Raw genomic sequence first — 18,029 nt, forward strand, 5'->3', positions numbered from 1 at the left:
CAAACAAACATTCCATATCACAGATATAAAACACAATATCATTAGATACCATTTATTACTAATTATATTCCCTTTGTTAATATCCTAAAATGCAAAATACATGAAAAGGATAAATATACAAGAATGAAAAACACATCACTTACACTCTTTCAAAGACTAAATATTCAACCTCCATTTTTCTCCAAATTTTATCTTATACATAACCAAGAACTAAAACACCTGAAACCACTAGTAGAATGTGTATATAACTTCTCAATAAGTCAAGTCCACCAATACAATATGAAACAAAACAAGCAACGACTATACATGTCAGACCTCGAATTCAAGCCATTTCATAAGTTTTTTTCGATTAACGATCTCGTCGATTGAACACACAAAAAATAAAAAATTCAGATATGATTTCTGTACAAGTATAGAAAAATTTTCCATATAAAATCAGATACCCCAGGACTTTTATGTTATTGTGAAACAAAAGCAACAATTTCTCCAACAAAAGAAGTAGCATATTGAATAAATAATATCTTGAAATTATTAGATATATGCCAATCAACAATTCTTAATGAAGAATTATCAATTATTAGTATAATAGGTGATCGAAAACAAAACCCAGACGGACTCCTTTTAAAAACATTTTATTTTAAACCAACATTTCAGATATCGAAATATACCACTAAACAACAACAGAAATTTCTTACAATGTTCAGCTTTCAACACTCTCAAATTACACAAAAAGAATTTGAACAATTAGCTGAATTACTACTTAAATGCCCGATGGTTTACGCTTCAACTAAGTTCAATGTTCGAAAAGTAAACTCAACACTAAATATACCTCTAAAACTTGACTCAATTTTCAAAAAACAATGAGCAAATAAAATTCCAATCCAATTCCAAGATAAAGTCAATCGCTTACTAGACGTATTAGAACAATGCGAAATCATTTCTCCGGTAAAGAATGAAAAACAACCACAAGGTAACACATTCATAAATCCCGTTTTTATTCTAGCTAAATGAGAATCTTTCAAAACCGTTCTAGACGCCAGACACTTCAATTCCCTCATTGATGAATCTAAATGTAATTGACCCATAGAACCAATTCAAGTACTTCTCACAAAAACAAACTGAATTTTTTTTTAACAACAGATGGAGTGAAAAGCGCATACAATCAAATGTCACTAGATGAACAATCACGACGCTTAACACAATTCGTTATTGGAAATCAACAATACTATTTTAATAGACTTTTCTATGGAATTCCATAGGACCAGCAGCCTTTTCAGCATTTATGAGTAAATTTTTTGACCACTCGTTATCAGTAAAAATGTCATAACCTATTTTGACGATGTTTTCATGCAATCACAAACAAAACACGAATTATTTAAAGTATTGGATAAAAACCACCGAAAACTACTTAAAAAAAACATGAAAGCAGCCCTAGACAATTCACATTTTTTCTTCACTCGTGTAAAATTCCTTGGACATATTATTGAAGGAAATACAATCACTCCATTAAAATTTCGCATAGAAACAATCCTAAAACTTCCATTAAAAAAAAAGAAATTCCAAGAGTTTTTCGGAATGCTAAATTTTTTAAGTAATTACGTCTATAAAATGCAATTATATTTAAGACCATATTTTAATATTCGCAGACAACAAAATAATTTTGAATGGACAACAGAACATCCAAAAGATTTGAAGAAACAAAAACACTCTTCACTGAACAAATATCAAATAATATTCCAGATCCAGACCAACCATTTTATGCTATGTGCAACGCCACCAATTTCCGCATCGGCTCAGCATTATTACAATCACACAGTGGAAAAAACAAAATGAGTTTTGTTTCAGCAAACTCAAGACTATTTACACAAGCTGAACTTAGACTCTCTTCCTTTATGAGAGAATGCACAGCTAAAAATATATTCTCACAGAATATGAATTTTTAATACTTGGATCAAAACATCCAACAGTTCTATTTAAAGATCATAAACCTATAATTATTCCATTTACACAAAAATCTATATCAATCTATAAATTTATTGATTTCAATTAATTCTAATAAAATTCCCACACTTACATACAGTTTGTACCGCTGGAAAGTATCTTCCATTGCACTCAGTAGAAACACACCACCTAAATTACTAACAAGAATAACAAAAGTAGAAATACCACAAAATATTAAGTTTTTTCTTGCAAAAGACGAAACAACATCACGATTGGATTGCAAATGTGCCGTAAAAACTGACATTGATAATGCACAGACAAGCTCCAAACATATATGAAACTATAACTTAAAGACCTGCAGGTCGAAAATAAGCAACAAGCTCATATATGACAACCGAAATAAACAAAATCTGGATATTACATTCGTCCCCTCTATCACCTAGTACAAAGATCAACAGTTTTGTCCCAACTCACACTCTAAATTTCTCTCAAGGAGAAGTATTAAATTAGCCTAAAGTAAAAATTGGACGTGATAATTTAGCCCAAAGTACAAATAACTCCTGAATACCCCCGATCATCCAATAAATAAAAACAAAATTCGAAAGCTAATTCTTAGACCCTCAGTCTTGCCCCCACCAAAAATTGCCTAGACCCAACCCACTTGACAAAAACAAAGTAGACTCAGGAGCAGAATCGAATATTATAAACATTCCCACATGGAATGAAATACAAACTTTACATCCAAAATTTTTACCGTCAAAGACCTCAACCAAATTAGCTACGGCACAAGGAACCTGTTTAACAAATTTCGGAAAAATTCAATTACTACTTGTTCCCACTCGAAAAATGGAACAAATTGAACTTTTAAATAAACCTTTCAAACAAACATTCCATATCACAGATATAAAACACAAAATCGTTAGAATACCATTTTTTTATTAATTATGTTCCCACTATTAATATCCTAAATAGCAAAATACGTATAAAGGATAAATATACAATAATGAAAAACACATCACTTACACTCTTTCAAAGACAAAATAATCAACCTCCGTTTTTCCCCAAATTTTACCTTATACATAACCAAGAAGGAAAACACCTGAAACCACTAGCAGGATATGTATACAACTTCTCAATAAATCAAGTCCACCAATACAATATGAAACAAAACAAACAACGACTATACATGTTGGACCTCGAATTCAAGCCATTTCATAAGTTTTTTTCTATTAACAATCTCGTCGATTGAACACACAAAAAATAAAAACTCAGTTATGATTTCTGTACAAGTATAGAAAAATGCTCCATATAAAATCACATACCTCAGGACTTTTATGTTATTGCGAAAAAAAAGCAACAATTTCTCCAACAAAAGAAATAGCATATAGAGTAAATAATATATTGAAATTATTAGATATAAGCCAATCAACAATTCTTAATGAAGAATTATCAATTATTAGTATAATAAGTGATCGAAAACAAAACCCAGACTCATTTTAATAACATTTTATTTTAAACCAACAGTTCAAATATCGAAATATACCACTAAACAACAACAGAAATTTCTTACAATGTTCAACTTTCAACACTCTCAAATTACATAAAAAAAATTTGAACAATTAGCTGAATTACTACTTAAATACCCAATGGTTTACGCAATTTTCAAAAAACAATGAGCGTAAAATTCCAATCCAATTCCAAGATAAAGTCAATCGATTACTAGACATATTAGAAGAATGCGAAATCATTTCTCCAGTAAAGAATGAAGAACAACCACAAGGTAACACATTCATAAATCCCGTGTTTATTCTAGCTAAATGAGAATCTTTAAAAACCGTTCTACACGCTAGATACTTCAATTCCTTCATTGATGAGTCTAAATGTAATTGACCCATAGAACCAATTCAAGTACTTCTCACAAAAACAATTTGAAATTTTTTTTACAACAGATAGAGTGAAAAGCGCATACAATCAAATGTCACTAGATGAACCACCACGACGCTTAACATCATTCGTTATTGGAAATCAACAATACGATTTTAAAAGACTTTTCAATGGAATTCCATAGGACCAGCAGCCTTTTCAGCATTTACGAGTAAAATTTTTCGACCACTCATTCTCAGTAAAATTGTCATAACCTATTTAACGAATTGTTTAAACTATTGGATAAAAACCACCGAATACTACTTAAAAAAACATGAAAGCAGCCCTAGACAATTCACTTTTTTTCCTCAATCGTGTAAAATTCTTTGGATATTTTATTGAAGGAAATACAATCACTCCATTAAAATTTCGCATAGAAGCAATCCTAAAACTTCCATTAAAAAAAAGAAAGTCCAAGAATTTTTCGGAATGCTAAATTTTTTAAGTAATTACGTCTATAAAATGCAATTATATTTAAGTCCATATTTTAATATTCTCAGACAACAACATAATTTTGAATGGACAACAGATCATCCAAAAAAATTTGAAGAAACAAAAACACTCTTCACTGAACAAATATCAAATACTATTCCAGATCCAGACCAACCATTTTATGCTATGTGCGACGCCTCCAATTTCGGCATCGGCTCAGCATTATTACAATCCCACAATGGAAAAAATAAAATGAATTTTATTTCAGCAAACTCAAGACTATTTACACAAGCTGAACTTAGACTCTCTTCCTTTATGAGAGAATGCACAGCTAAAAAAATGCCATTTCATCACATAAATCATCACATTATGCCATCTATATAACATTAAACACAAACCACGAACGTCTCATAACCCATGGACTAATGGTTCAGTAAAAGGAATGAACCGTTCCTTACAAGAGTACCTCAGATGTATCATAAATAAAATGAACAAAATACACTGAATTGTCAACAGATGTAAATTTATTCCGTTTAGCTTATAATTCATAGATAACAACAATCCTAGGACTATCACCTTATGATACGGTTTTCAATCAAAAGCCACAAAAACCAATGAAGTTCGCAGCCAACTCTTCAAAAATACACAAGGTTAATGCCAACCTACAAAAGAATCAATTTGTTTTATTTACCATTACACACGCACGATGAAGATCACTTTGATCGCCCACAAATCTTGAAATTAGCTTCCGGCACACATACCGAATCGATTTTAAATAGAAATAAAAAACACAATGAAGGTTATCAGAAAATAGCCAAAAAAACTTTTACTAAGACAGAATGTTCAATCACATATAAATTCACGATTCACACCAGCTACAAACCTAAAAATTGGAACATTTGTCCCAATAGTTCAACACAGAAACATTCTTTTACCATATTACACAAAAAAACATGCTCTTCGCGAACTAATGCAGTTATACTCCTTTACAGGACTCAAAGCTGTCCTCGACCCGACTGAAAATTAAAAAGACCCGACTACAATCTCAAGAAATAAGCAAAAAACAAATACCTCAAAAACAAAGAAAAAATCAAAAATCAGAAGAAAAAATTTTTATCACAAGAAACAAAAAAATCTCAACAACGAAAATCATCACGACTCAGAAATCAACCACGAAAAGATTACAAAACTTTCATTCCACAATCTAGAAATTTAAAGAAAGTTGAAGTTTAAAAACCCCTTTCTAATTAATTAATCATGATTAACTAATGCTTAAATATGGGATGAACATCCAGATTTTACTATAAATTATTTCGACGCTTCGGATGCAATTGCCCGCCGTGGTTATAGGTTTTGAGCGAAACTCGGATCTACTTAACAATCTCCCCCCTTGTTGTATTTACTAACGAATCTCCACCCCTGTAAATGAAAACACTAAATTTGCACTACAGCATTGTATGTAAATTTGATTTTTGCTGCTTTCTGATTGGTCGGAAGTTCGCTGCAAGTAATCCTATTAACGATCTCCTCCCCTTTCTTTAAAGGATAATTGTTAAGTAGATCCCGTAACTCTGCTTTATGAACTTTCGACGTTATGTTTATTTCAGTTTTAATTTCCGTTAATTTCTGGACAGTTGCTCTTTTTAATTAATTCTGTCTGTCCGAACTTTTTGCTACTCTCTATACAACACTGTTTTTTACCTGATAATAAACTTCTGCAGTGACATTCATCTCTCAAGCTTTTTAGTTCAAACCAGCGGCTCGAAGGTCAAATTTAAGCTGGTATGTCAAATTTGTTTTGTTTCTTAGTGTTAGTTTCGCAATTTGTTACCATAAAACTTTCACTTTAGCGAGAATTTCCAAATACTGCAAAGCGATACTGATCACTGAATGGCTGCCCTTGGTACTAAGACTCGTGTCTGTGTGATCGGAGCGGGTCCTGGGGGAATCACTACCCTCAGAGCCTTGCAGGCCCATCTGGACGAAAACTTATTCCAAGTTGTGTGCTTCGAAAGATATGATCGCATAGGGGGCATCTGGAACTTCAGGTTTGCGAATTAACAGTGCAAATTAGATGCATTCAATTAAAACTTTTCACGAGGAACGCAGTCTAAATTTCAAGTTTAAATTAGGAATTTCTCAAGTTAAAAATTTTTTCTTGCATATTTATTTGTAAGATGTTGGGGCAGTCTTTATAAGAGACACGTTTATAGACTTTAGTTGTTCAAAACGTACCGTTAACCATGCTCCTTACATGAATTCAAGCAATATTTTGACCCAAAAACAAACCAAAGCTGTTGCAGTCTTATGTGCGTAGATATCGTAGCTTTTGGATGCAGACACATAGTTTTCGAATTCAAAAAAAAATCATATTGGAAACGTTTTTTTTGTATAAGAAATATGCCATCAGTGGCTTCTTAGAGGAACTATTGAGCCCTCTTTGCCCCTTTTTTGATACAGCTTGCAATTCAGTTGGGCGAAGAAAAAAGTTGAAAAACAATAGGTTTTTTTTGTGATTTTGCAGAGCCAAGGAAGAAGTGGAAGAGGATGGGCTTGAGGTGCACAGCGGAATGTACTACAGCCTCATCAGCAATGGTCCCAAGGAAGCCCAGGAAATACCAGACCACCTGTTCCCTCTTTCTGATCCAGACCTCACTGGTGAGTTGATCTGAGTTCGAATTGAACAAGAAACTTTTTTTTTGAACCTCTTGCAATAATGGGACCTTTTCCACCAAATGCTGCATGTTGAGCGCCGCCAACTCTCATTTCAATTTCTCATTAAATATAACGGCAGTGAAAGAAATTGCGATTGAAAAATTGCTTTATAGAAATTTGCAACCCTTGGTTAAGGCATTCTCCAAACTATTGTTTGCCTTCTTTGGCCCCTGATTGGATAAAAAGCATGCTCCGATCGTCAACTATGCTCCGATCGTCAAAACTTATTTTGAAAGGGGGCTGAAAACTACACTTATCCATTCCGTTGAATGTATCTCAGTTTCATCCCAGCCCTTCGAAACTGATCTACTTTTTAGAATAGTGACTTAGTTCATCATTCTAGTTGTCTAAATAACACGCGGCATTCACTGATCGCTGACTTTAATTAAGAGTTAAAATAAATCAATGGCTTTGTTGTTCCGACTTTCGATACGAAAGTAACGGAATATTTGTGCTCGGGGTTTTGTTTTTTTTCTTCAGACAAATTTTGACTTTTTAACTAGCCATTTTTGACGGAATTTTTTATATCATTCGAAAGGTATTGTTGTCCTGAGCTCAAATTTGAAAAGATATTTCACCTGTGATCATTTTTCATAAAGTGACGGGGGTTTAAAGATAGGCGATTTGGCCAATTTGGGACAATTAACGCGCGATATATTTTGCGCTATTAACCTGTAAGCGGAGAGCTAATCCGTGTTAGAAATCGTTCCAAATTGGTTGCAAATAGCCTTTTTGCAATAATCGATTTGTTACAAGGAGCGAAATTTATCCTTTTGTACTTTATATGGCGTGTGGGGGGGGGATGATTTTCATCAAAAAAATCAAATTTTAAGAATCTTTTTTTTTTCATTTTGTTTTATTTCATTTAATTTTTCCATATTATTACTGCTCCATAGACCTTAAGAGGCAGTCGGATTATTCAGGGCCTCGCCCTGGTACGGGCAGTCTTGTTTTTTTATTTAGTTTCTAAGAGAGGAAGTAGAAAAGACCATATTTTCCTAGCTAGCCTTTTTTCCGGCGTTCTTAAGACTTATCTAGTCTAACAGAATACGCTTAAAATGATCTTGCACAGTTATCGTTTAATTATAAGATGCAAAAACTATCATCTTCAGATGCATCTCAATTAGTTAATTGCGTAGCTGCTTGATTGTAAAGAAACTTATCAAACAATACTGCTCGTATCAGGGCAAACCATTGATTGCCCCGTTTTCGATTTCAAGTATCAGAAAAAAATTTTGATAAAAAAAGACAAAGTTCAAATAAATTATGTTTTTTTTTGTATATTTCCACACTCTTAAAAGCAAGATGAGATGCATTCCATGTAGTAACGTGTTACTTGAACCAAATATTTTGCTTCATTACAGATTGAAACAGCTTCTGAGGTAGGTTAAGCTGCCGCCTTCAACCCTGGTGAGCGCGCTATAGTTATCCCGAACTGACCAACTTGACAACTATCAAACCCTTTATTGGCCAAAAATCATCAACAGTTTTTAGCTCACGACATCAGTTTTATAAATTTGAAATCAAAGCATCAAAAATATTAGACTGTAAGTTTTTTTAAAACAAATGATAATTGAAAAGGTTTGATTCAAGGAAACCACCCCGAGCAATGACTTGTTTTCACAAGGAACTCACAGCTTACTTTTTTTTGCAATTAACTTGCAATGAATGCTCCAATTCAGAATTAATCGGTTAGAACGTTTTCCTGATACTGACAAAATGACAAAAAAGCTCTCTGCTCAATTATTATCGACCGTGTAAAATTACTTTGCTTCCTTTTTGTTCTAATCACCTCATAGGAATAAAATAAAGCACGCATGGAGAATTTGTTTTGCTTAAAATGATTTTGAATACCTCATAAGAAATCAGAAGTGTAAGAAGTTAGTGTTGTGGTGCCTAAAAATTATTTCAGTCTTAGTTTTGATTCTAAAAAAAAGAAACAAGGTCTCACTAAAAAGTCCATTTTTCAACATTATTTTCCGCTCTTCATCAGTTATTTACACATTGGGTGATTTTGTAACTTTGATTCGGTTTCTGAGATTTAGCTGGAATGGTTTTTGAGCAATAACACATTCAATTGTAACGGAGTAATTTTCAGTTACATGGTTTTGCAGTCCGAGCCATAACTATTTCCCAAAATGGAGCCGTCAAAATATAATTTTCAATAGTTTTGCTGGAATCAGTCAGCTAAACTTGATAATTATCAAAGCTTTTTGGTCATAAAAGTTAAGTTAGATTTTGAGCTCATGACATTCGTTTTTTTTTAATTTTGAGCTAAAATTTTTCTAACTGTAAGATCTTTTGCTAGTTGGAGAGATTTGTCTTGCAATAAAAACAACCTCGAGAAATTGTTTTTTTAAAGGGAACTCACTGCGTAGTATTTTTGCGGTTTATAACGAATTTTTCAAGTTGAAATAACTAGCTTAGAATTTTTTCCTGAAAATTAAAAAATAATAACAAAAGTTGTCCGCTCAAGTTTTATCGACCGTGTAAAAAACTTCATTTTGTTTTTTTTCTGACCACCTTTTAGGGCTTAGAAGGAATAATTGTAGAGGATTTGTTTTGTTTTTGACAGTTTTGACTACCTCGCAAACACAGAAACAATCTTTTACCATATTACACAAAAGAACATGCTCTTCGCGAACTAACACAGTTATACTCCTTTACAGAACTCAAAGCTGTTCCCGACCCGACTGAAATTTAAAAATACCCGACTAAAATTGCAAAAAATAAGCAAAAAACAAATACCTCAAAAACAAAGAAAAAATCAAAAACTAGAAGAAAAAAACATTATCAAAAGAAAAAAAATCTCAACAACGAAATTCATCACGACTCAGAAATTTTCCATTGCACTCAGTCGAAACACGCCACATAAATTACTAACAACAATAACAACAGTAGAAATACCACAAAATATTAAGTTTTTTCTTGCAAAAGACGAAACAACACCACGATTGGATTGCAAATATGCCGTACAAACTGACATTGATACTGTACAGAAAAATAATTTAGAACACTTTCCATTATATCTAGATTGCCAAAATAATCACTACGAAATAGACTTATTAGGAAACTCTACCTTTAAACCGATACAAAATTCATCATGGATCACAATAATACACAACAAAAACCACTTGAACAAAAAATGTATTGGACAGACCTATTCCCCTAATTCGAAAAAGAAAACTTAACTAACAACATAAATTTATCAGGACTTCCAGATATAGATCCAAAATACACAATTAATCAAAATTATAACCTACATGACCCTCTACATAACATACCTCGTTCAAAAGCAGAAAATGAAAAAATATTTCTATCAGCCCCAGACAAATTGACAGTTGAGCTATTTCAAAAATACCAAAAACTTGACCCATTCATTAGACAACTAAAGTCTTGGCAAAAATATAAAACAAAATCCATAAAAGCAGATACCACAATTCTAGGAAACAAAACACTCCTTCAATACTTTAGAAAATTCACTAACACGTCTATAACATCTATAAACGAGGATACCAATGTTTTCGAACAAAAAAAACCTGAATTAAAAGTACCCTGTTTTCCACTAAGTTTGATACTCCTAGCATTTCACATTTCACATTCCTTAAGTACAAAAGAACATGCAGGATCAGAAAAAACATACTCAAATTTTATCCAAAATTATTACTTTCCAATTGCACCGATTTGGATTAAAGTATTATGAAATTATTGCATAACATGCTAGTTAAATAAACCATACCCACATCAGAAACAAATAGCCGAGAAACAAGATTTTAAAGGACAAAGTTTATATTTCAACCACAGAATCTCATTTGATACAAAAGGTTCACCCTCTTCAGAAGGAAACTCAAATACAATGCTTATAGTTGATGCGTTTACACACTATGTAGCACTCAACCCACTAACTCCTTGTAATGCCTATTATGCATATACAACACTAGGAACCCTGGATAGCAAAATTTGGATTACCAAAAGTTCTTGTCACCGATAATGGCACTGAATTCATATATAAAGAAATCATCACATTATGCCATCTATATAACATTAAACACAAACCACGAATGTCTCATACCCCATGGACTAATGGTTTACTCAAAGGAATGAACTGTTAACTACAAGAGTACCTCAGATGTATCATAAATAAAATGATACAAAATACACTGAATGGTCAACAGATGTAAATTTATTCCGTTTAGCTTATATTTCACAGATAACAACAACCCTAGGACTATCACCTTATGATACGGTTTTCAATCAAAAACCACGGAAGCCAATAAAATTCGCAGCAAACTCCTCAAAAATACACAAGGTTTTTGCCAACCTACAAAAGAAACAATTTGTTTTATTTACCATTACACACGCACGATGAAGATCACATTGATCACCCACAAATCTTAAAATTAGCTTCCAGCACACATACCGAATGGATTTTAAAAAGAGATAAAAAACTTAATGAAAGTTATCAAAAATAGCCAAAAAACGTTTACTAAGACAGCATGTTCAATCACATATAAATTCACGATTCACACCAGCTACAAACCTAAAAATTGGAACATTTGTCTCAATAGTTCAACACAGAAACAATTTTTTACCATATTACACAAAAGAACATGCTCTTCGCGAACTAACACAGTTTTACTTCTTTACAGAACTCAAAGCTGTTCCCGACCCGACTGAAAATTAAAAATACCCGACTAAAATCTCAAGAAATAATCAAAAAACAAATACCTCAAAAACAAAGAAAAAATCAAAAACTAGAAGAAAAAAATTTTATCACGAAAAACAATAAAAATCTCAACAACAAAAATCATCACAACTCAGAAGTCAACCACAAAAAGATTACAAAACTTTCATTCCACAATCTAGAATTTTAAAGAAAGTTGAAGTTTAAAAACCCCTTTCTAATTAATTACTCATGATGAACTTCCAAGAATTTAATAAGTTTTTCTTCTCTTTTCTAAAAATCTATGCTAATACTCTTGAACAACTAGTTCAACTTTAGCCAATCAGAAACTATCTAAACGTCACCTTATTCTGACACCATTTCTTTAGCCGACACTTTGCAAACTCCAAGCATATATGAAACTATAACTTAAAGACCTCCAGGTCAAAAATAAGGAACAAGCTCATATATGACAACCGAAATAAACAAAATCTGGATATTACAACCGTCCCCTCTATCACCTAGTACAAAGATCAATCAACAATCAATTTTGTCCCAACTCACACTCTAAATTTCTCTCAAGGAAAAGTATTAAATGAGCCTAAAGTAAAAATGGGACGTGATAATTTAGCCTAAAGTACAAATAACTTCTGAATACCCCCGGTCATCCAATAAAAAAAAAAAAAACTAAAAAGCTAATTCTTAGACCCTCAGTCTTGCCCCCAACAAAAATTGCCTATATCCAACCCCCTTGACAAAAATAAAGTAGACTCAGGAGCAGAATCGAATATTATAAACATTCCCACATAGAATGAAATACAAACTTTACATCCAAAAATTTTACCGTCAAAGACCTCAACCAAATTAGCTACGGCACAAGGATGGATCCTGTTTAACAAATTTCGGAAAAATTCAATTACTCCTTGTTACCACTCGAACAATGGAACAAAATGAACTTTTAAAAAAACCTTTCAAACAAACATTCCATATCACAGATATAAAACACAATATCCTTAGATACCATTTATTACTAATTATATTCCCTTTATTAATATCCTAGAATGCAAAATACATATAAAGGATAAATATACAAGAATGAAAAACACATCACTTACACTCTTTCAAAGACTAAATATTCAACCTCCATTTTTCTCCAAATTTTATCTTATACATAACCAAGAACTAAAACACCTGAAACCACTAGTAGAATGTGTATATAACTTCTCAATAAGTCAAGTCCACCAATACAATATGAAACAAAACAAGCAACGACTATACATGTCAGACCTCGAATTCAAGCCATTTCATAAGTTTTTTTCGATTAACGATCTCGTCGATTGAACACACAAAAAATAAAAAATTCAGATATGATTTCTGTACAAGTATAGAAAAATTTTCCATATAAAATCACATACCCCAGGACTTTTATGTTATTGTGAAACAAAAGCAACAATTTCTCCAACAAAAGAAGTAGCATATTGAATAAATAATATCTTGAAATTATTAGATATATGCCAATCAACAATTCTTAATGAAGAATTATCATTTATTAGTATAATAGGTGATCGAAAACAAAACCCAGACGGACTCCTTTTAAAAACATTTTATTTTAAACCAACATTTCAGATATCGAAATATACCACTAAACAACAACAGAAATTTCTTACAATGTTCAGCTTTCAACACTCTCAAATTACACAAAAAGAATTTGAACAATTAGCTGAATTACTACTTAAATCCCCAATGTTTTACGCTTCAACTAAGTTCAATGTTCGAAAAGTAAATTCAACACTAAATATACCTCTAAAACTTGACTCAATTTTCAAAAAACAATGAGCAAATAAAATTCCAATCCAATTCCAAGATAAAGTCAATCGCTTACTAGACGTATCAGAACAATGCGAAATCATTTCTCCGGTAAAGAATGAAGAACAACCACAAGGTAACACATTCACAAATCCCGTTTTTGTTCTAGCTAAATGAGAATCTTTAAAAACCGTTCTAGACGCCAGACACTTCAATTCCCTCATTGATGAATCTAAATGTAATTGACCCATAGAACCAATTCAAGTACTTCTCACAAAAACAAACTGAATTTTTTTTTACAACAGATGGAGTGAAAAGCGCATACAATCAAATGTCACTAGATGAACAATCACGACGCTTAACACAATTCGTTATTGGAAATCAACAATACTATTTTAATAGACTTTTCTATGGAATTCCATAGGACCAGCAGCCTTTTCAGCATTTATGAGTAAATTTTTTGACCACTCGTTATCAGTAAAAATGTCATAACCTATTTTGACGATGTTTTCATGCAATCACAAACAAAACACGAATTATTTAAAGTATTGGATAGAAACCACCGAAAACTACTTAAAAAAAACATGAAAGCAGCCCTAGACAATTCACATTTTTTCTTCACTCGTGTAAAATTCCTTGGACATATTATTGAAGGAAATACAATCACTCCATTAAAATTTCGCATAGAAACAATCCTAAAACTTCCATTAAAAAAAAAGAAATTCCAAGAGTTTTTCGGAATGCTAAATTTTTTAAGTAATTACGTCTATAAAATGCAATTATATTTAAGACCATATTTTAATATTCTCAGACAACAAAATAATTTTGAATGGACAACAGAACATCCAAAAGATTTGAAGAAACAAAAACACTCTTCACTGAACAAATATCAAATACTATTCCAGATCCAGACCAACCATTTTATGCTATGTGCGACGCCACCAATTTCCGCATCGGCTCAGCATTATTACAATCACACAGTGGAAAAAATAAAATGAGTTTTGTTTCAGCAAACTCAAGACTATTTACACAAGCTGAACTTAGACTCTCTTCCTTTATGAGAGAATGCACAGCTAAAAATATATTCTCACAGAATATGAATTTTTAATACTTGGATCAAAACATCCAACAGTTCTATTTAAAGATCATAAACCTATAATTATTCCATTTACACAAAAATCTATATCAATCTATAAATTTATTGATTTCAATTAATTCTAATAAAATTCCCACACTTACATACAGTTTGGACCGCTGGAAAGTATCTTCCATTGCACTCAGTAGAAACACACCACCTAAATTACTAACAAGAATAACAAAAGTAGAAATACCACAAAATATTAAGTTTTTTCTTGCAAAAGACGAAACAACATCACGATTGGATTGCAAATGTGCCGTAAAAACTGACATTGATAATGCACAGACAAGCTCCAAACATATATGAAACTATAACTTAAAGACCTGCAGGTCGAAAATAAGCAACAAGCTCATATATGACAACCGAAATAAACAAAATCTGGATATTACATTCGTCCCCTCTATCACCTAGTACAAAGATCAACAGTTTTGTCCCAACTCACACTCTAAATTTCTCTCAAGGAGAAGTATTAAATTAGCCTAAAGTAAAAATTGGACGTGATAATTTAGCCCAAAGTACAAATAACTCCTGAATACCCCCGATCATCCAATAAATAAAAACAAAATTAGAAAGCTAATTCTTAGACCCTCAGTCTTGCCCCCACCAAAAATTGCCTAGACCCAACCCACTTGACAAAAACAAAGTAGACTCAGGAGCAGAATCGAATATTATAAACATTCCCACATGGAATGAAATACAAACTTTACATCCAAAATTTTTACCGTCAAAGACCTCAACCAAATTAGCTACGGCACAAGGAACCTGTTTAACAAATTTCGGAAAAATTCAATTACTACTTGTTCCCACTCGAAAAATGGAACAAATTGAACTTTTAAATAAACCTTTCAAACAAACATTCCATATCACAGATATAAAACACAAAATCGTTAGAATACCATTTTTTTATTAATTATGTTCCCACTATTAATATCCTAAATAGCAAAATACGTATAAAGGATAAATATACAATAATGAAAAACACATCACTTACACTCTTTCAAAGACAAAATAATCAACCTCCGTTTTTCCCCAAATTTTACCTTATACATAACCAAGAAGGAAAACACCTGAAACCACTAGCAGGATATGTATACAACTTCTCAATAAATCAAGTCCACCAATACAATATGAAACAAAACAAACAACGACTATACATGTTGGACCTCGAATTCAAGCCATTTCATAAGTTTTTTTCGATTAACAATCTCGTCGATTGAACACACAAAAAATAAAAATTCAGTTATGATTTCTGTACAAGTATAGAAAAATTCTCCATATAAAATCACATACCTCAGGACTTTTATGTTATTGCGAAAAAAAAGCAACAATTTCTCCAACAAAAGAAATAGCATATAGAGTAAATAATATATTGAAATTATTAGATATAAGCCAATCAACAATTCTTAATGAAGAATTATCAATTATTAGTATAATAAGTGATCGAAAACAAAACCCAGACTCATTTTAATAACATTTTATTTTAAACCAACAGTTCAAATATCGAAATATACCACTAAACAACAACAGAAATTTCTTACAATGTTCAACTTTCAACACTCTCAAATTACATAAAAAAAATTTGAACAATTAGCTGAATTACTACTTAAATACCCGATGGTTTACGCAACTTTCAAAAAACAATGAGCGTAAAATTCCAATCCAATTCCAAGATAAAGTCAATCGATTACTAGACATATTAGAAGAATGCGAAATCATTTCTCCAGTAAAGAATGAAGAACAACCACAAGGTAACACATTCATAAATCCCGTGTTTATTCTAGCTAAATGAGAATCTTTAAAAACCGTTCTACACGCTAGATACTTCAATTCCTTCATTGATGAGTCTAAATGTAATTGACCCATAGAACCAATTCAAGTACTTCTCACAAAAACAATTTGAAATTTTTTTTACAACAGATAGAGTGAAAAGCGCATACAATCAAATGTCACTAGATGAACCACCACGACGCTTAACATCATTCGTTATTGGAAATCAACAATACGATTTTAATAGACTTTTCAATGGAATTCCATGGGACCAGCAGCCTTTTCAGCATTTACGAGTAAAATTTTTCGACCACTCATTCTCAGTAAAATTGTCATAACCTATTTAACGAATTGTTTCATCTATTGGATAAAAACCACCGAATACTACTTAAAAAAACATGAAAGCAGCCCTAGACAATTCACTTTTTTTCCTCAATCGTGTAAAATTCTTTGGATATTTTATTGAAGGAAATACAATCACTCCATTAAAATTTCGCATAGAAGCAATCCTAAAACTTCCATTAAAAAAAAGAAAGTCCAAGAATTTTTCGGAATGCTAAATTTTTTAAGTAATTACGTCTATAAAATGCAATTATATTTAAGTCCATATTTTAAAATTCTCAGACAACAAAATAATTTTGAATGGACAACAGATCATCCAAAAAGATTTGAAGAAACAAAAACACTCTTCACTGAACAAATATCAAATACTATTCCAGATCCAGACCAACCATTTTATGCTATGTGCGACGCCTCCAATTTCGGCATCGGCTCAGGATTATTACAACCACACAATGGAAAAAATAAAATGAATTTTGTTTCAGCAAACTCAAGACTATTTACACAAGCTGAACTTAGACTCTCTTCCTTTATGAGAGAATGCACAGCTAAAAAAATGCCATTTCATCACATAAATCATCACATTATGCCATCTATATAACATTAAACACAAACCACGAACGTCTCATAACCCATGGACTAATGGTTCAGTAAAAGGAATGAACCGTTCCTTACAAGAGTACCTCAGATGTATCATAAATAAAATGATACAAAATACACTGAATTGTCAACAGATGTAAATTTATTCCGTTTAGCTTATAATTCACAGATAACAACAATCCTAGGACTATCACCTTATGATACGGTTTTCAGTCAAAAGCCACAAAAACCAATGAAGTTCGCAGCCAACTCTTCAAAAATACACAAGGTTAATGCCAACCTACAAAAGAATCAATTTGTTTTATTTACCATTACACACGCACGATGAAGATCACTTTGATCGTCCACAAATCTTGAAATTAGCTTCCTGCACACATACCGAATGGATTTTAAATAGAAATAAAAAACACAATGAAGGTTATCAGAAAATAGCCAAAAAAACTTTTACTAAGACAGAATGTTCAATCACATATAAATTCACGATTCACACCAGCTACAAACCTAAAAATTGGAACATTTGTCCCAATAGTTCAACACAGAAAAATTCTTTTACCATATTACACAAAAGAACATGCTCTTCGCGAACTAACGCAGTTATACTCCTTTACAGGACTCAAAGCTGTCCTCGACCCGACTGAAAATTAAAAAGACCCGACTACAATCTCAAGAAATAAGCAAAAAACAAATACCTCAAAAACAAAGAAA

General features: G+C 32.1%; 1 protein-coding gene across 2 annotated transcripts in view; it reads left to right on the forward strand.

Annotated features, from left to right (window-relative positions):
• LOC134845987 (protein fem-1 homolog C-like) overlaps positions 1–18,029 on the forward strand; it is a 390,705-nt gene that overhangs the window by 305,519 nt on the left and 67,157 nt on the right. The gene's annotated exons all lie outside the window — the stretch shown is intronic.

Source organism: Symsagittifera roscoffensis, chromosome 1 (assembly GCF_963678635.1).
Source record: "Symsagittifera roscoffensis chromosome 1, txSymRosc1.1, whole genome shotgun sequence".
Classification (NCBI taxonomy): Eukaryota; Metazoa; Xenacoelomorpha; order Acoela; family Convolutidae; genus Symsagittifera; species Symsagittifera roscoffensis.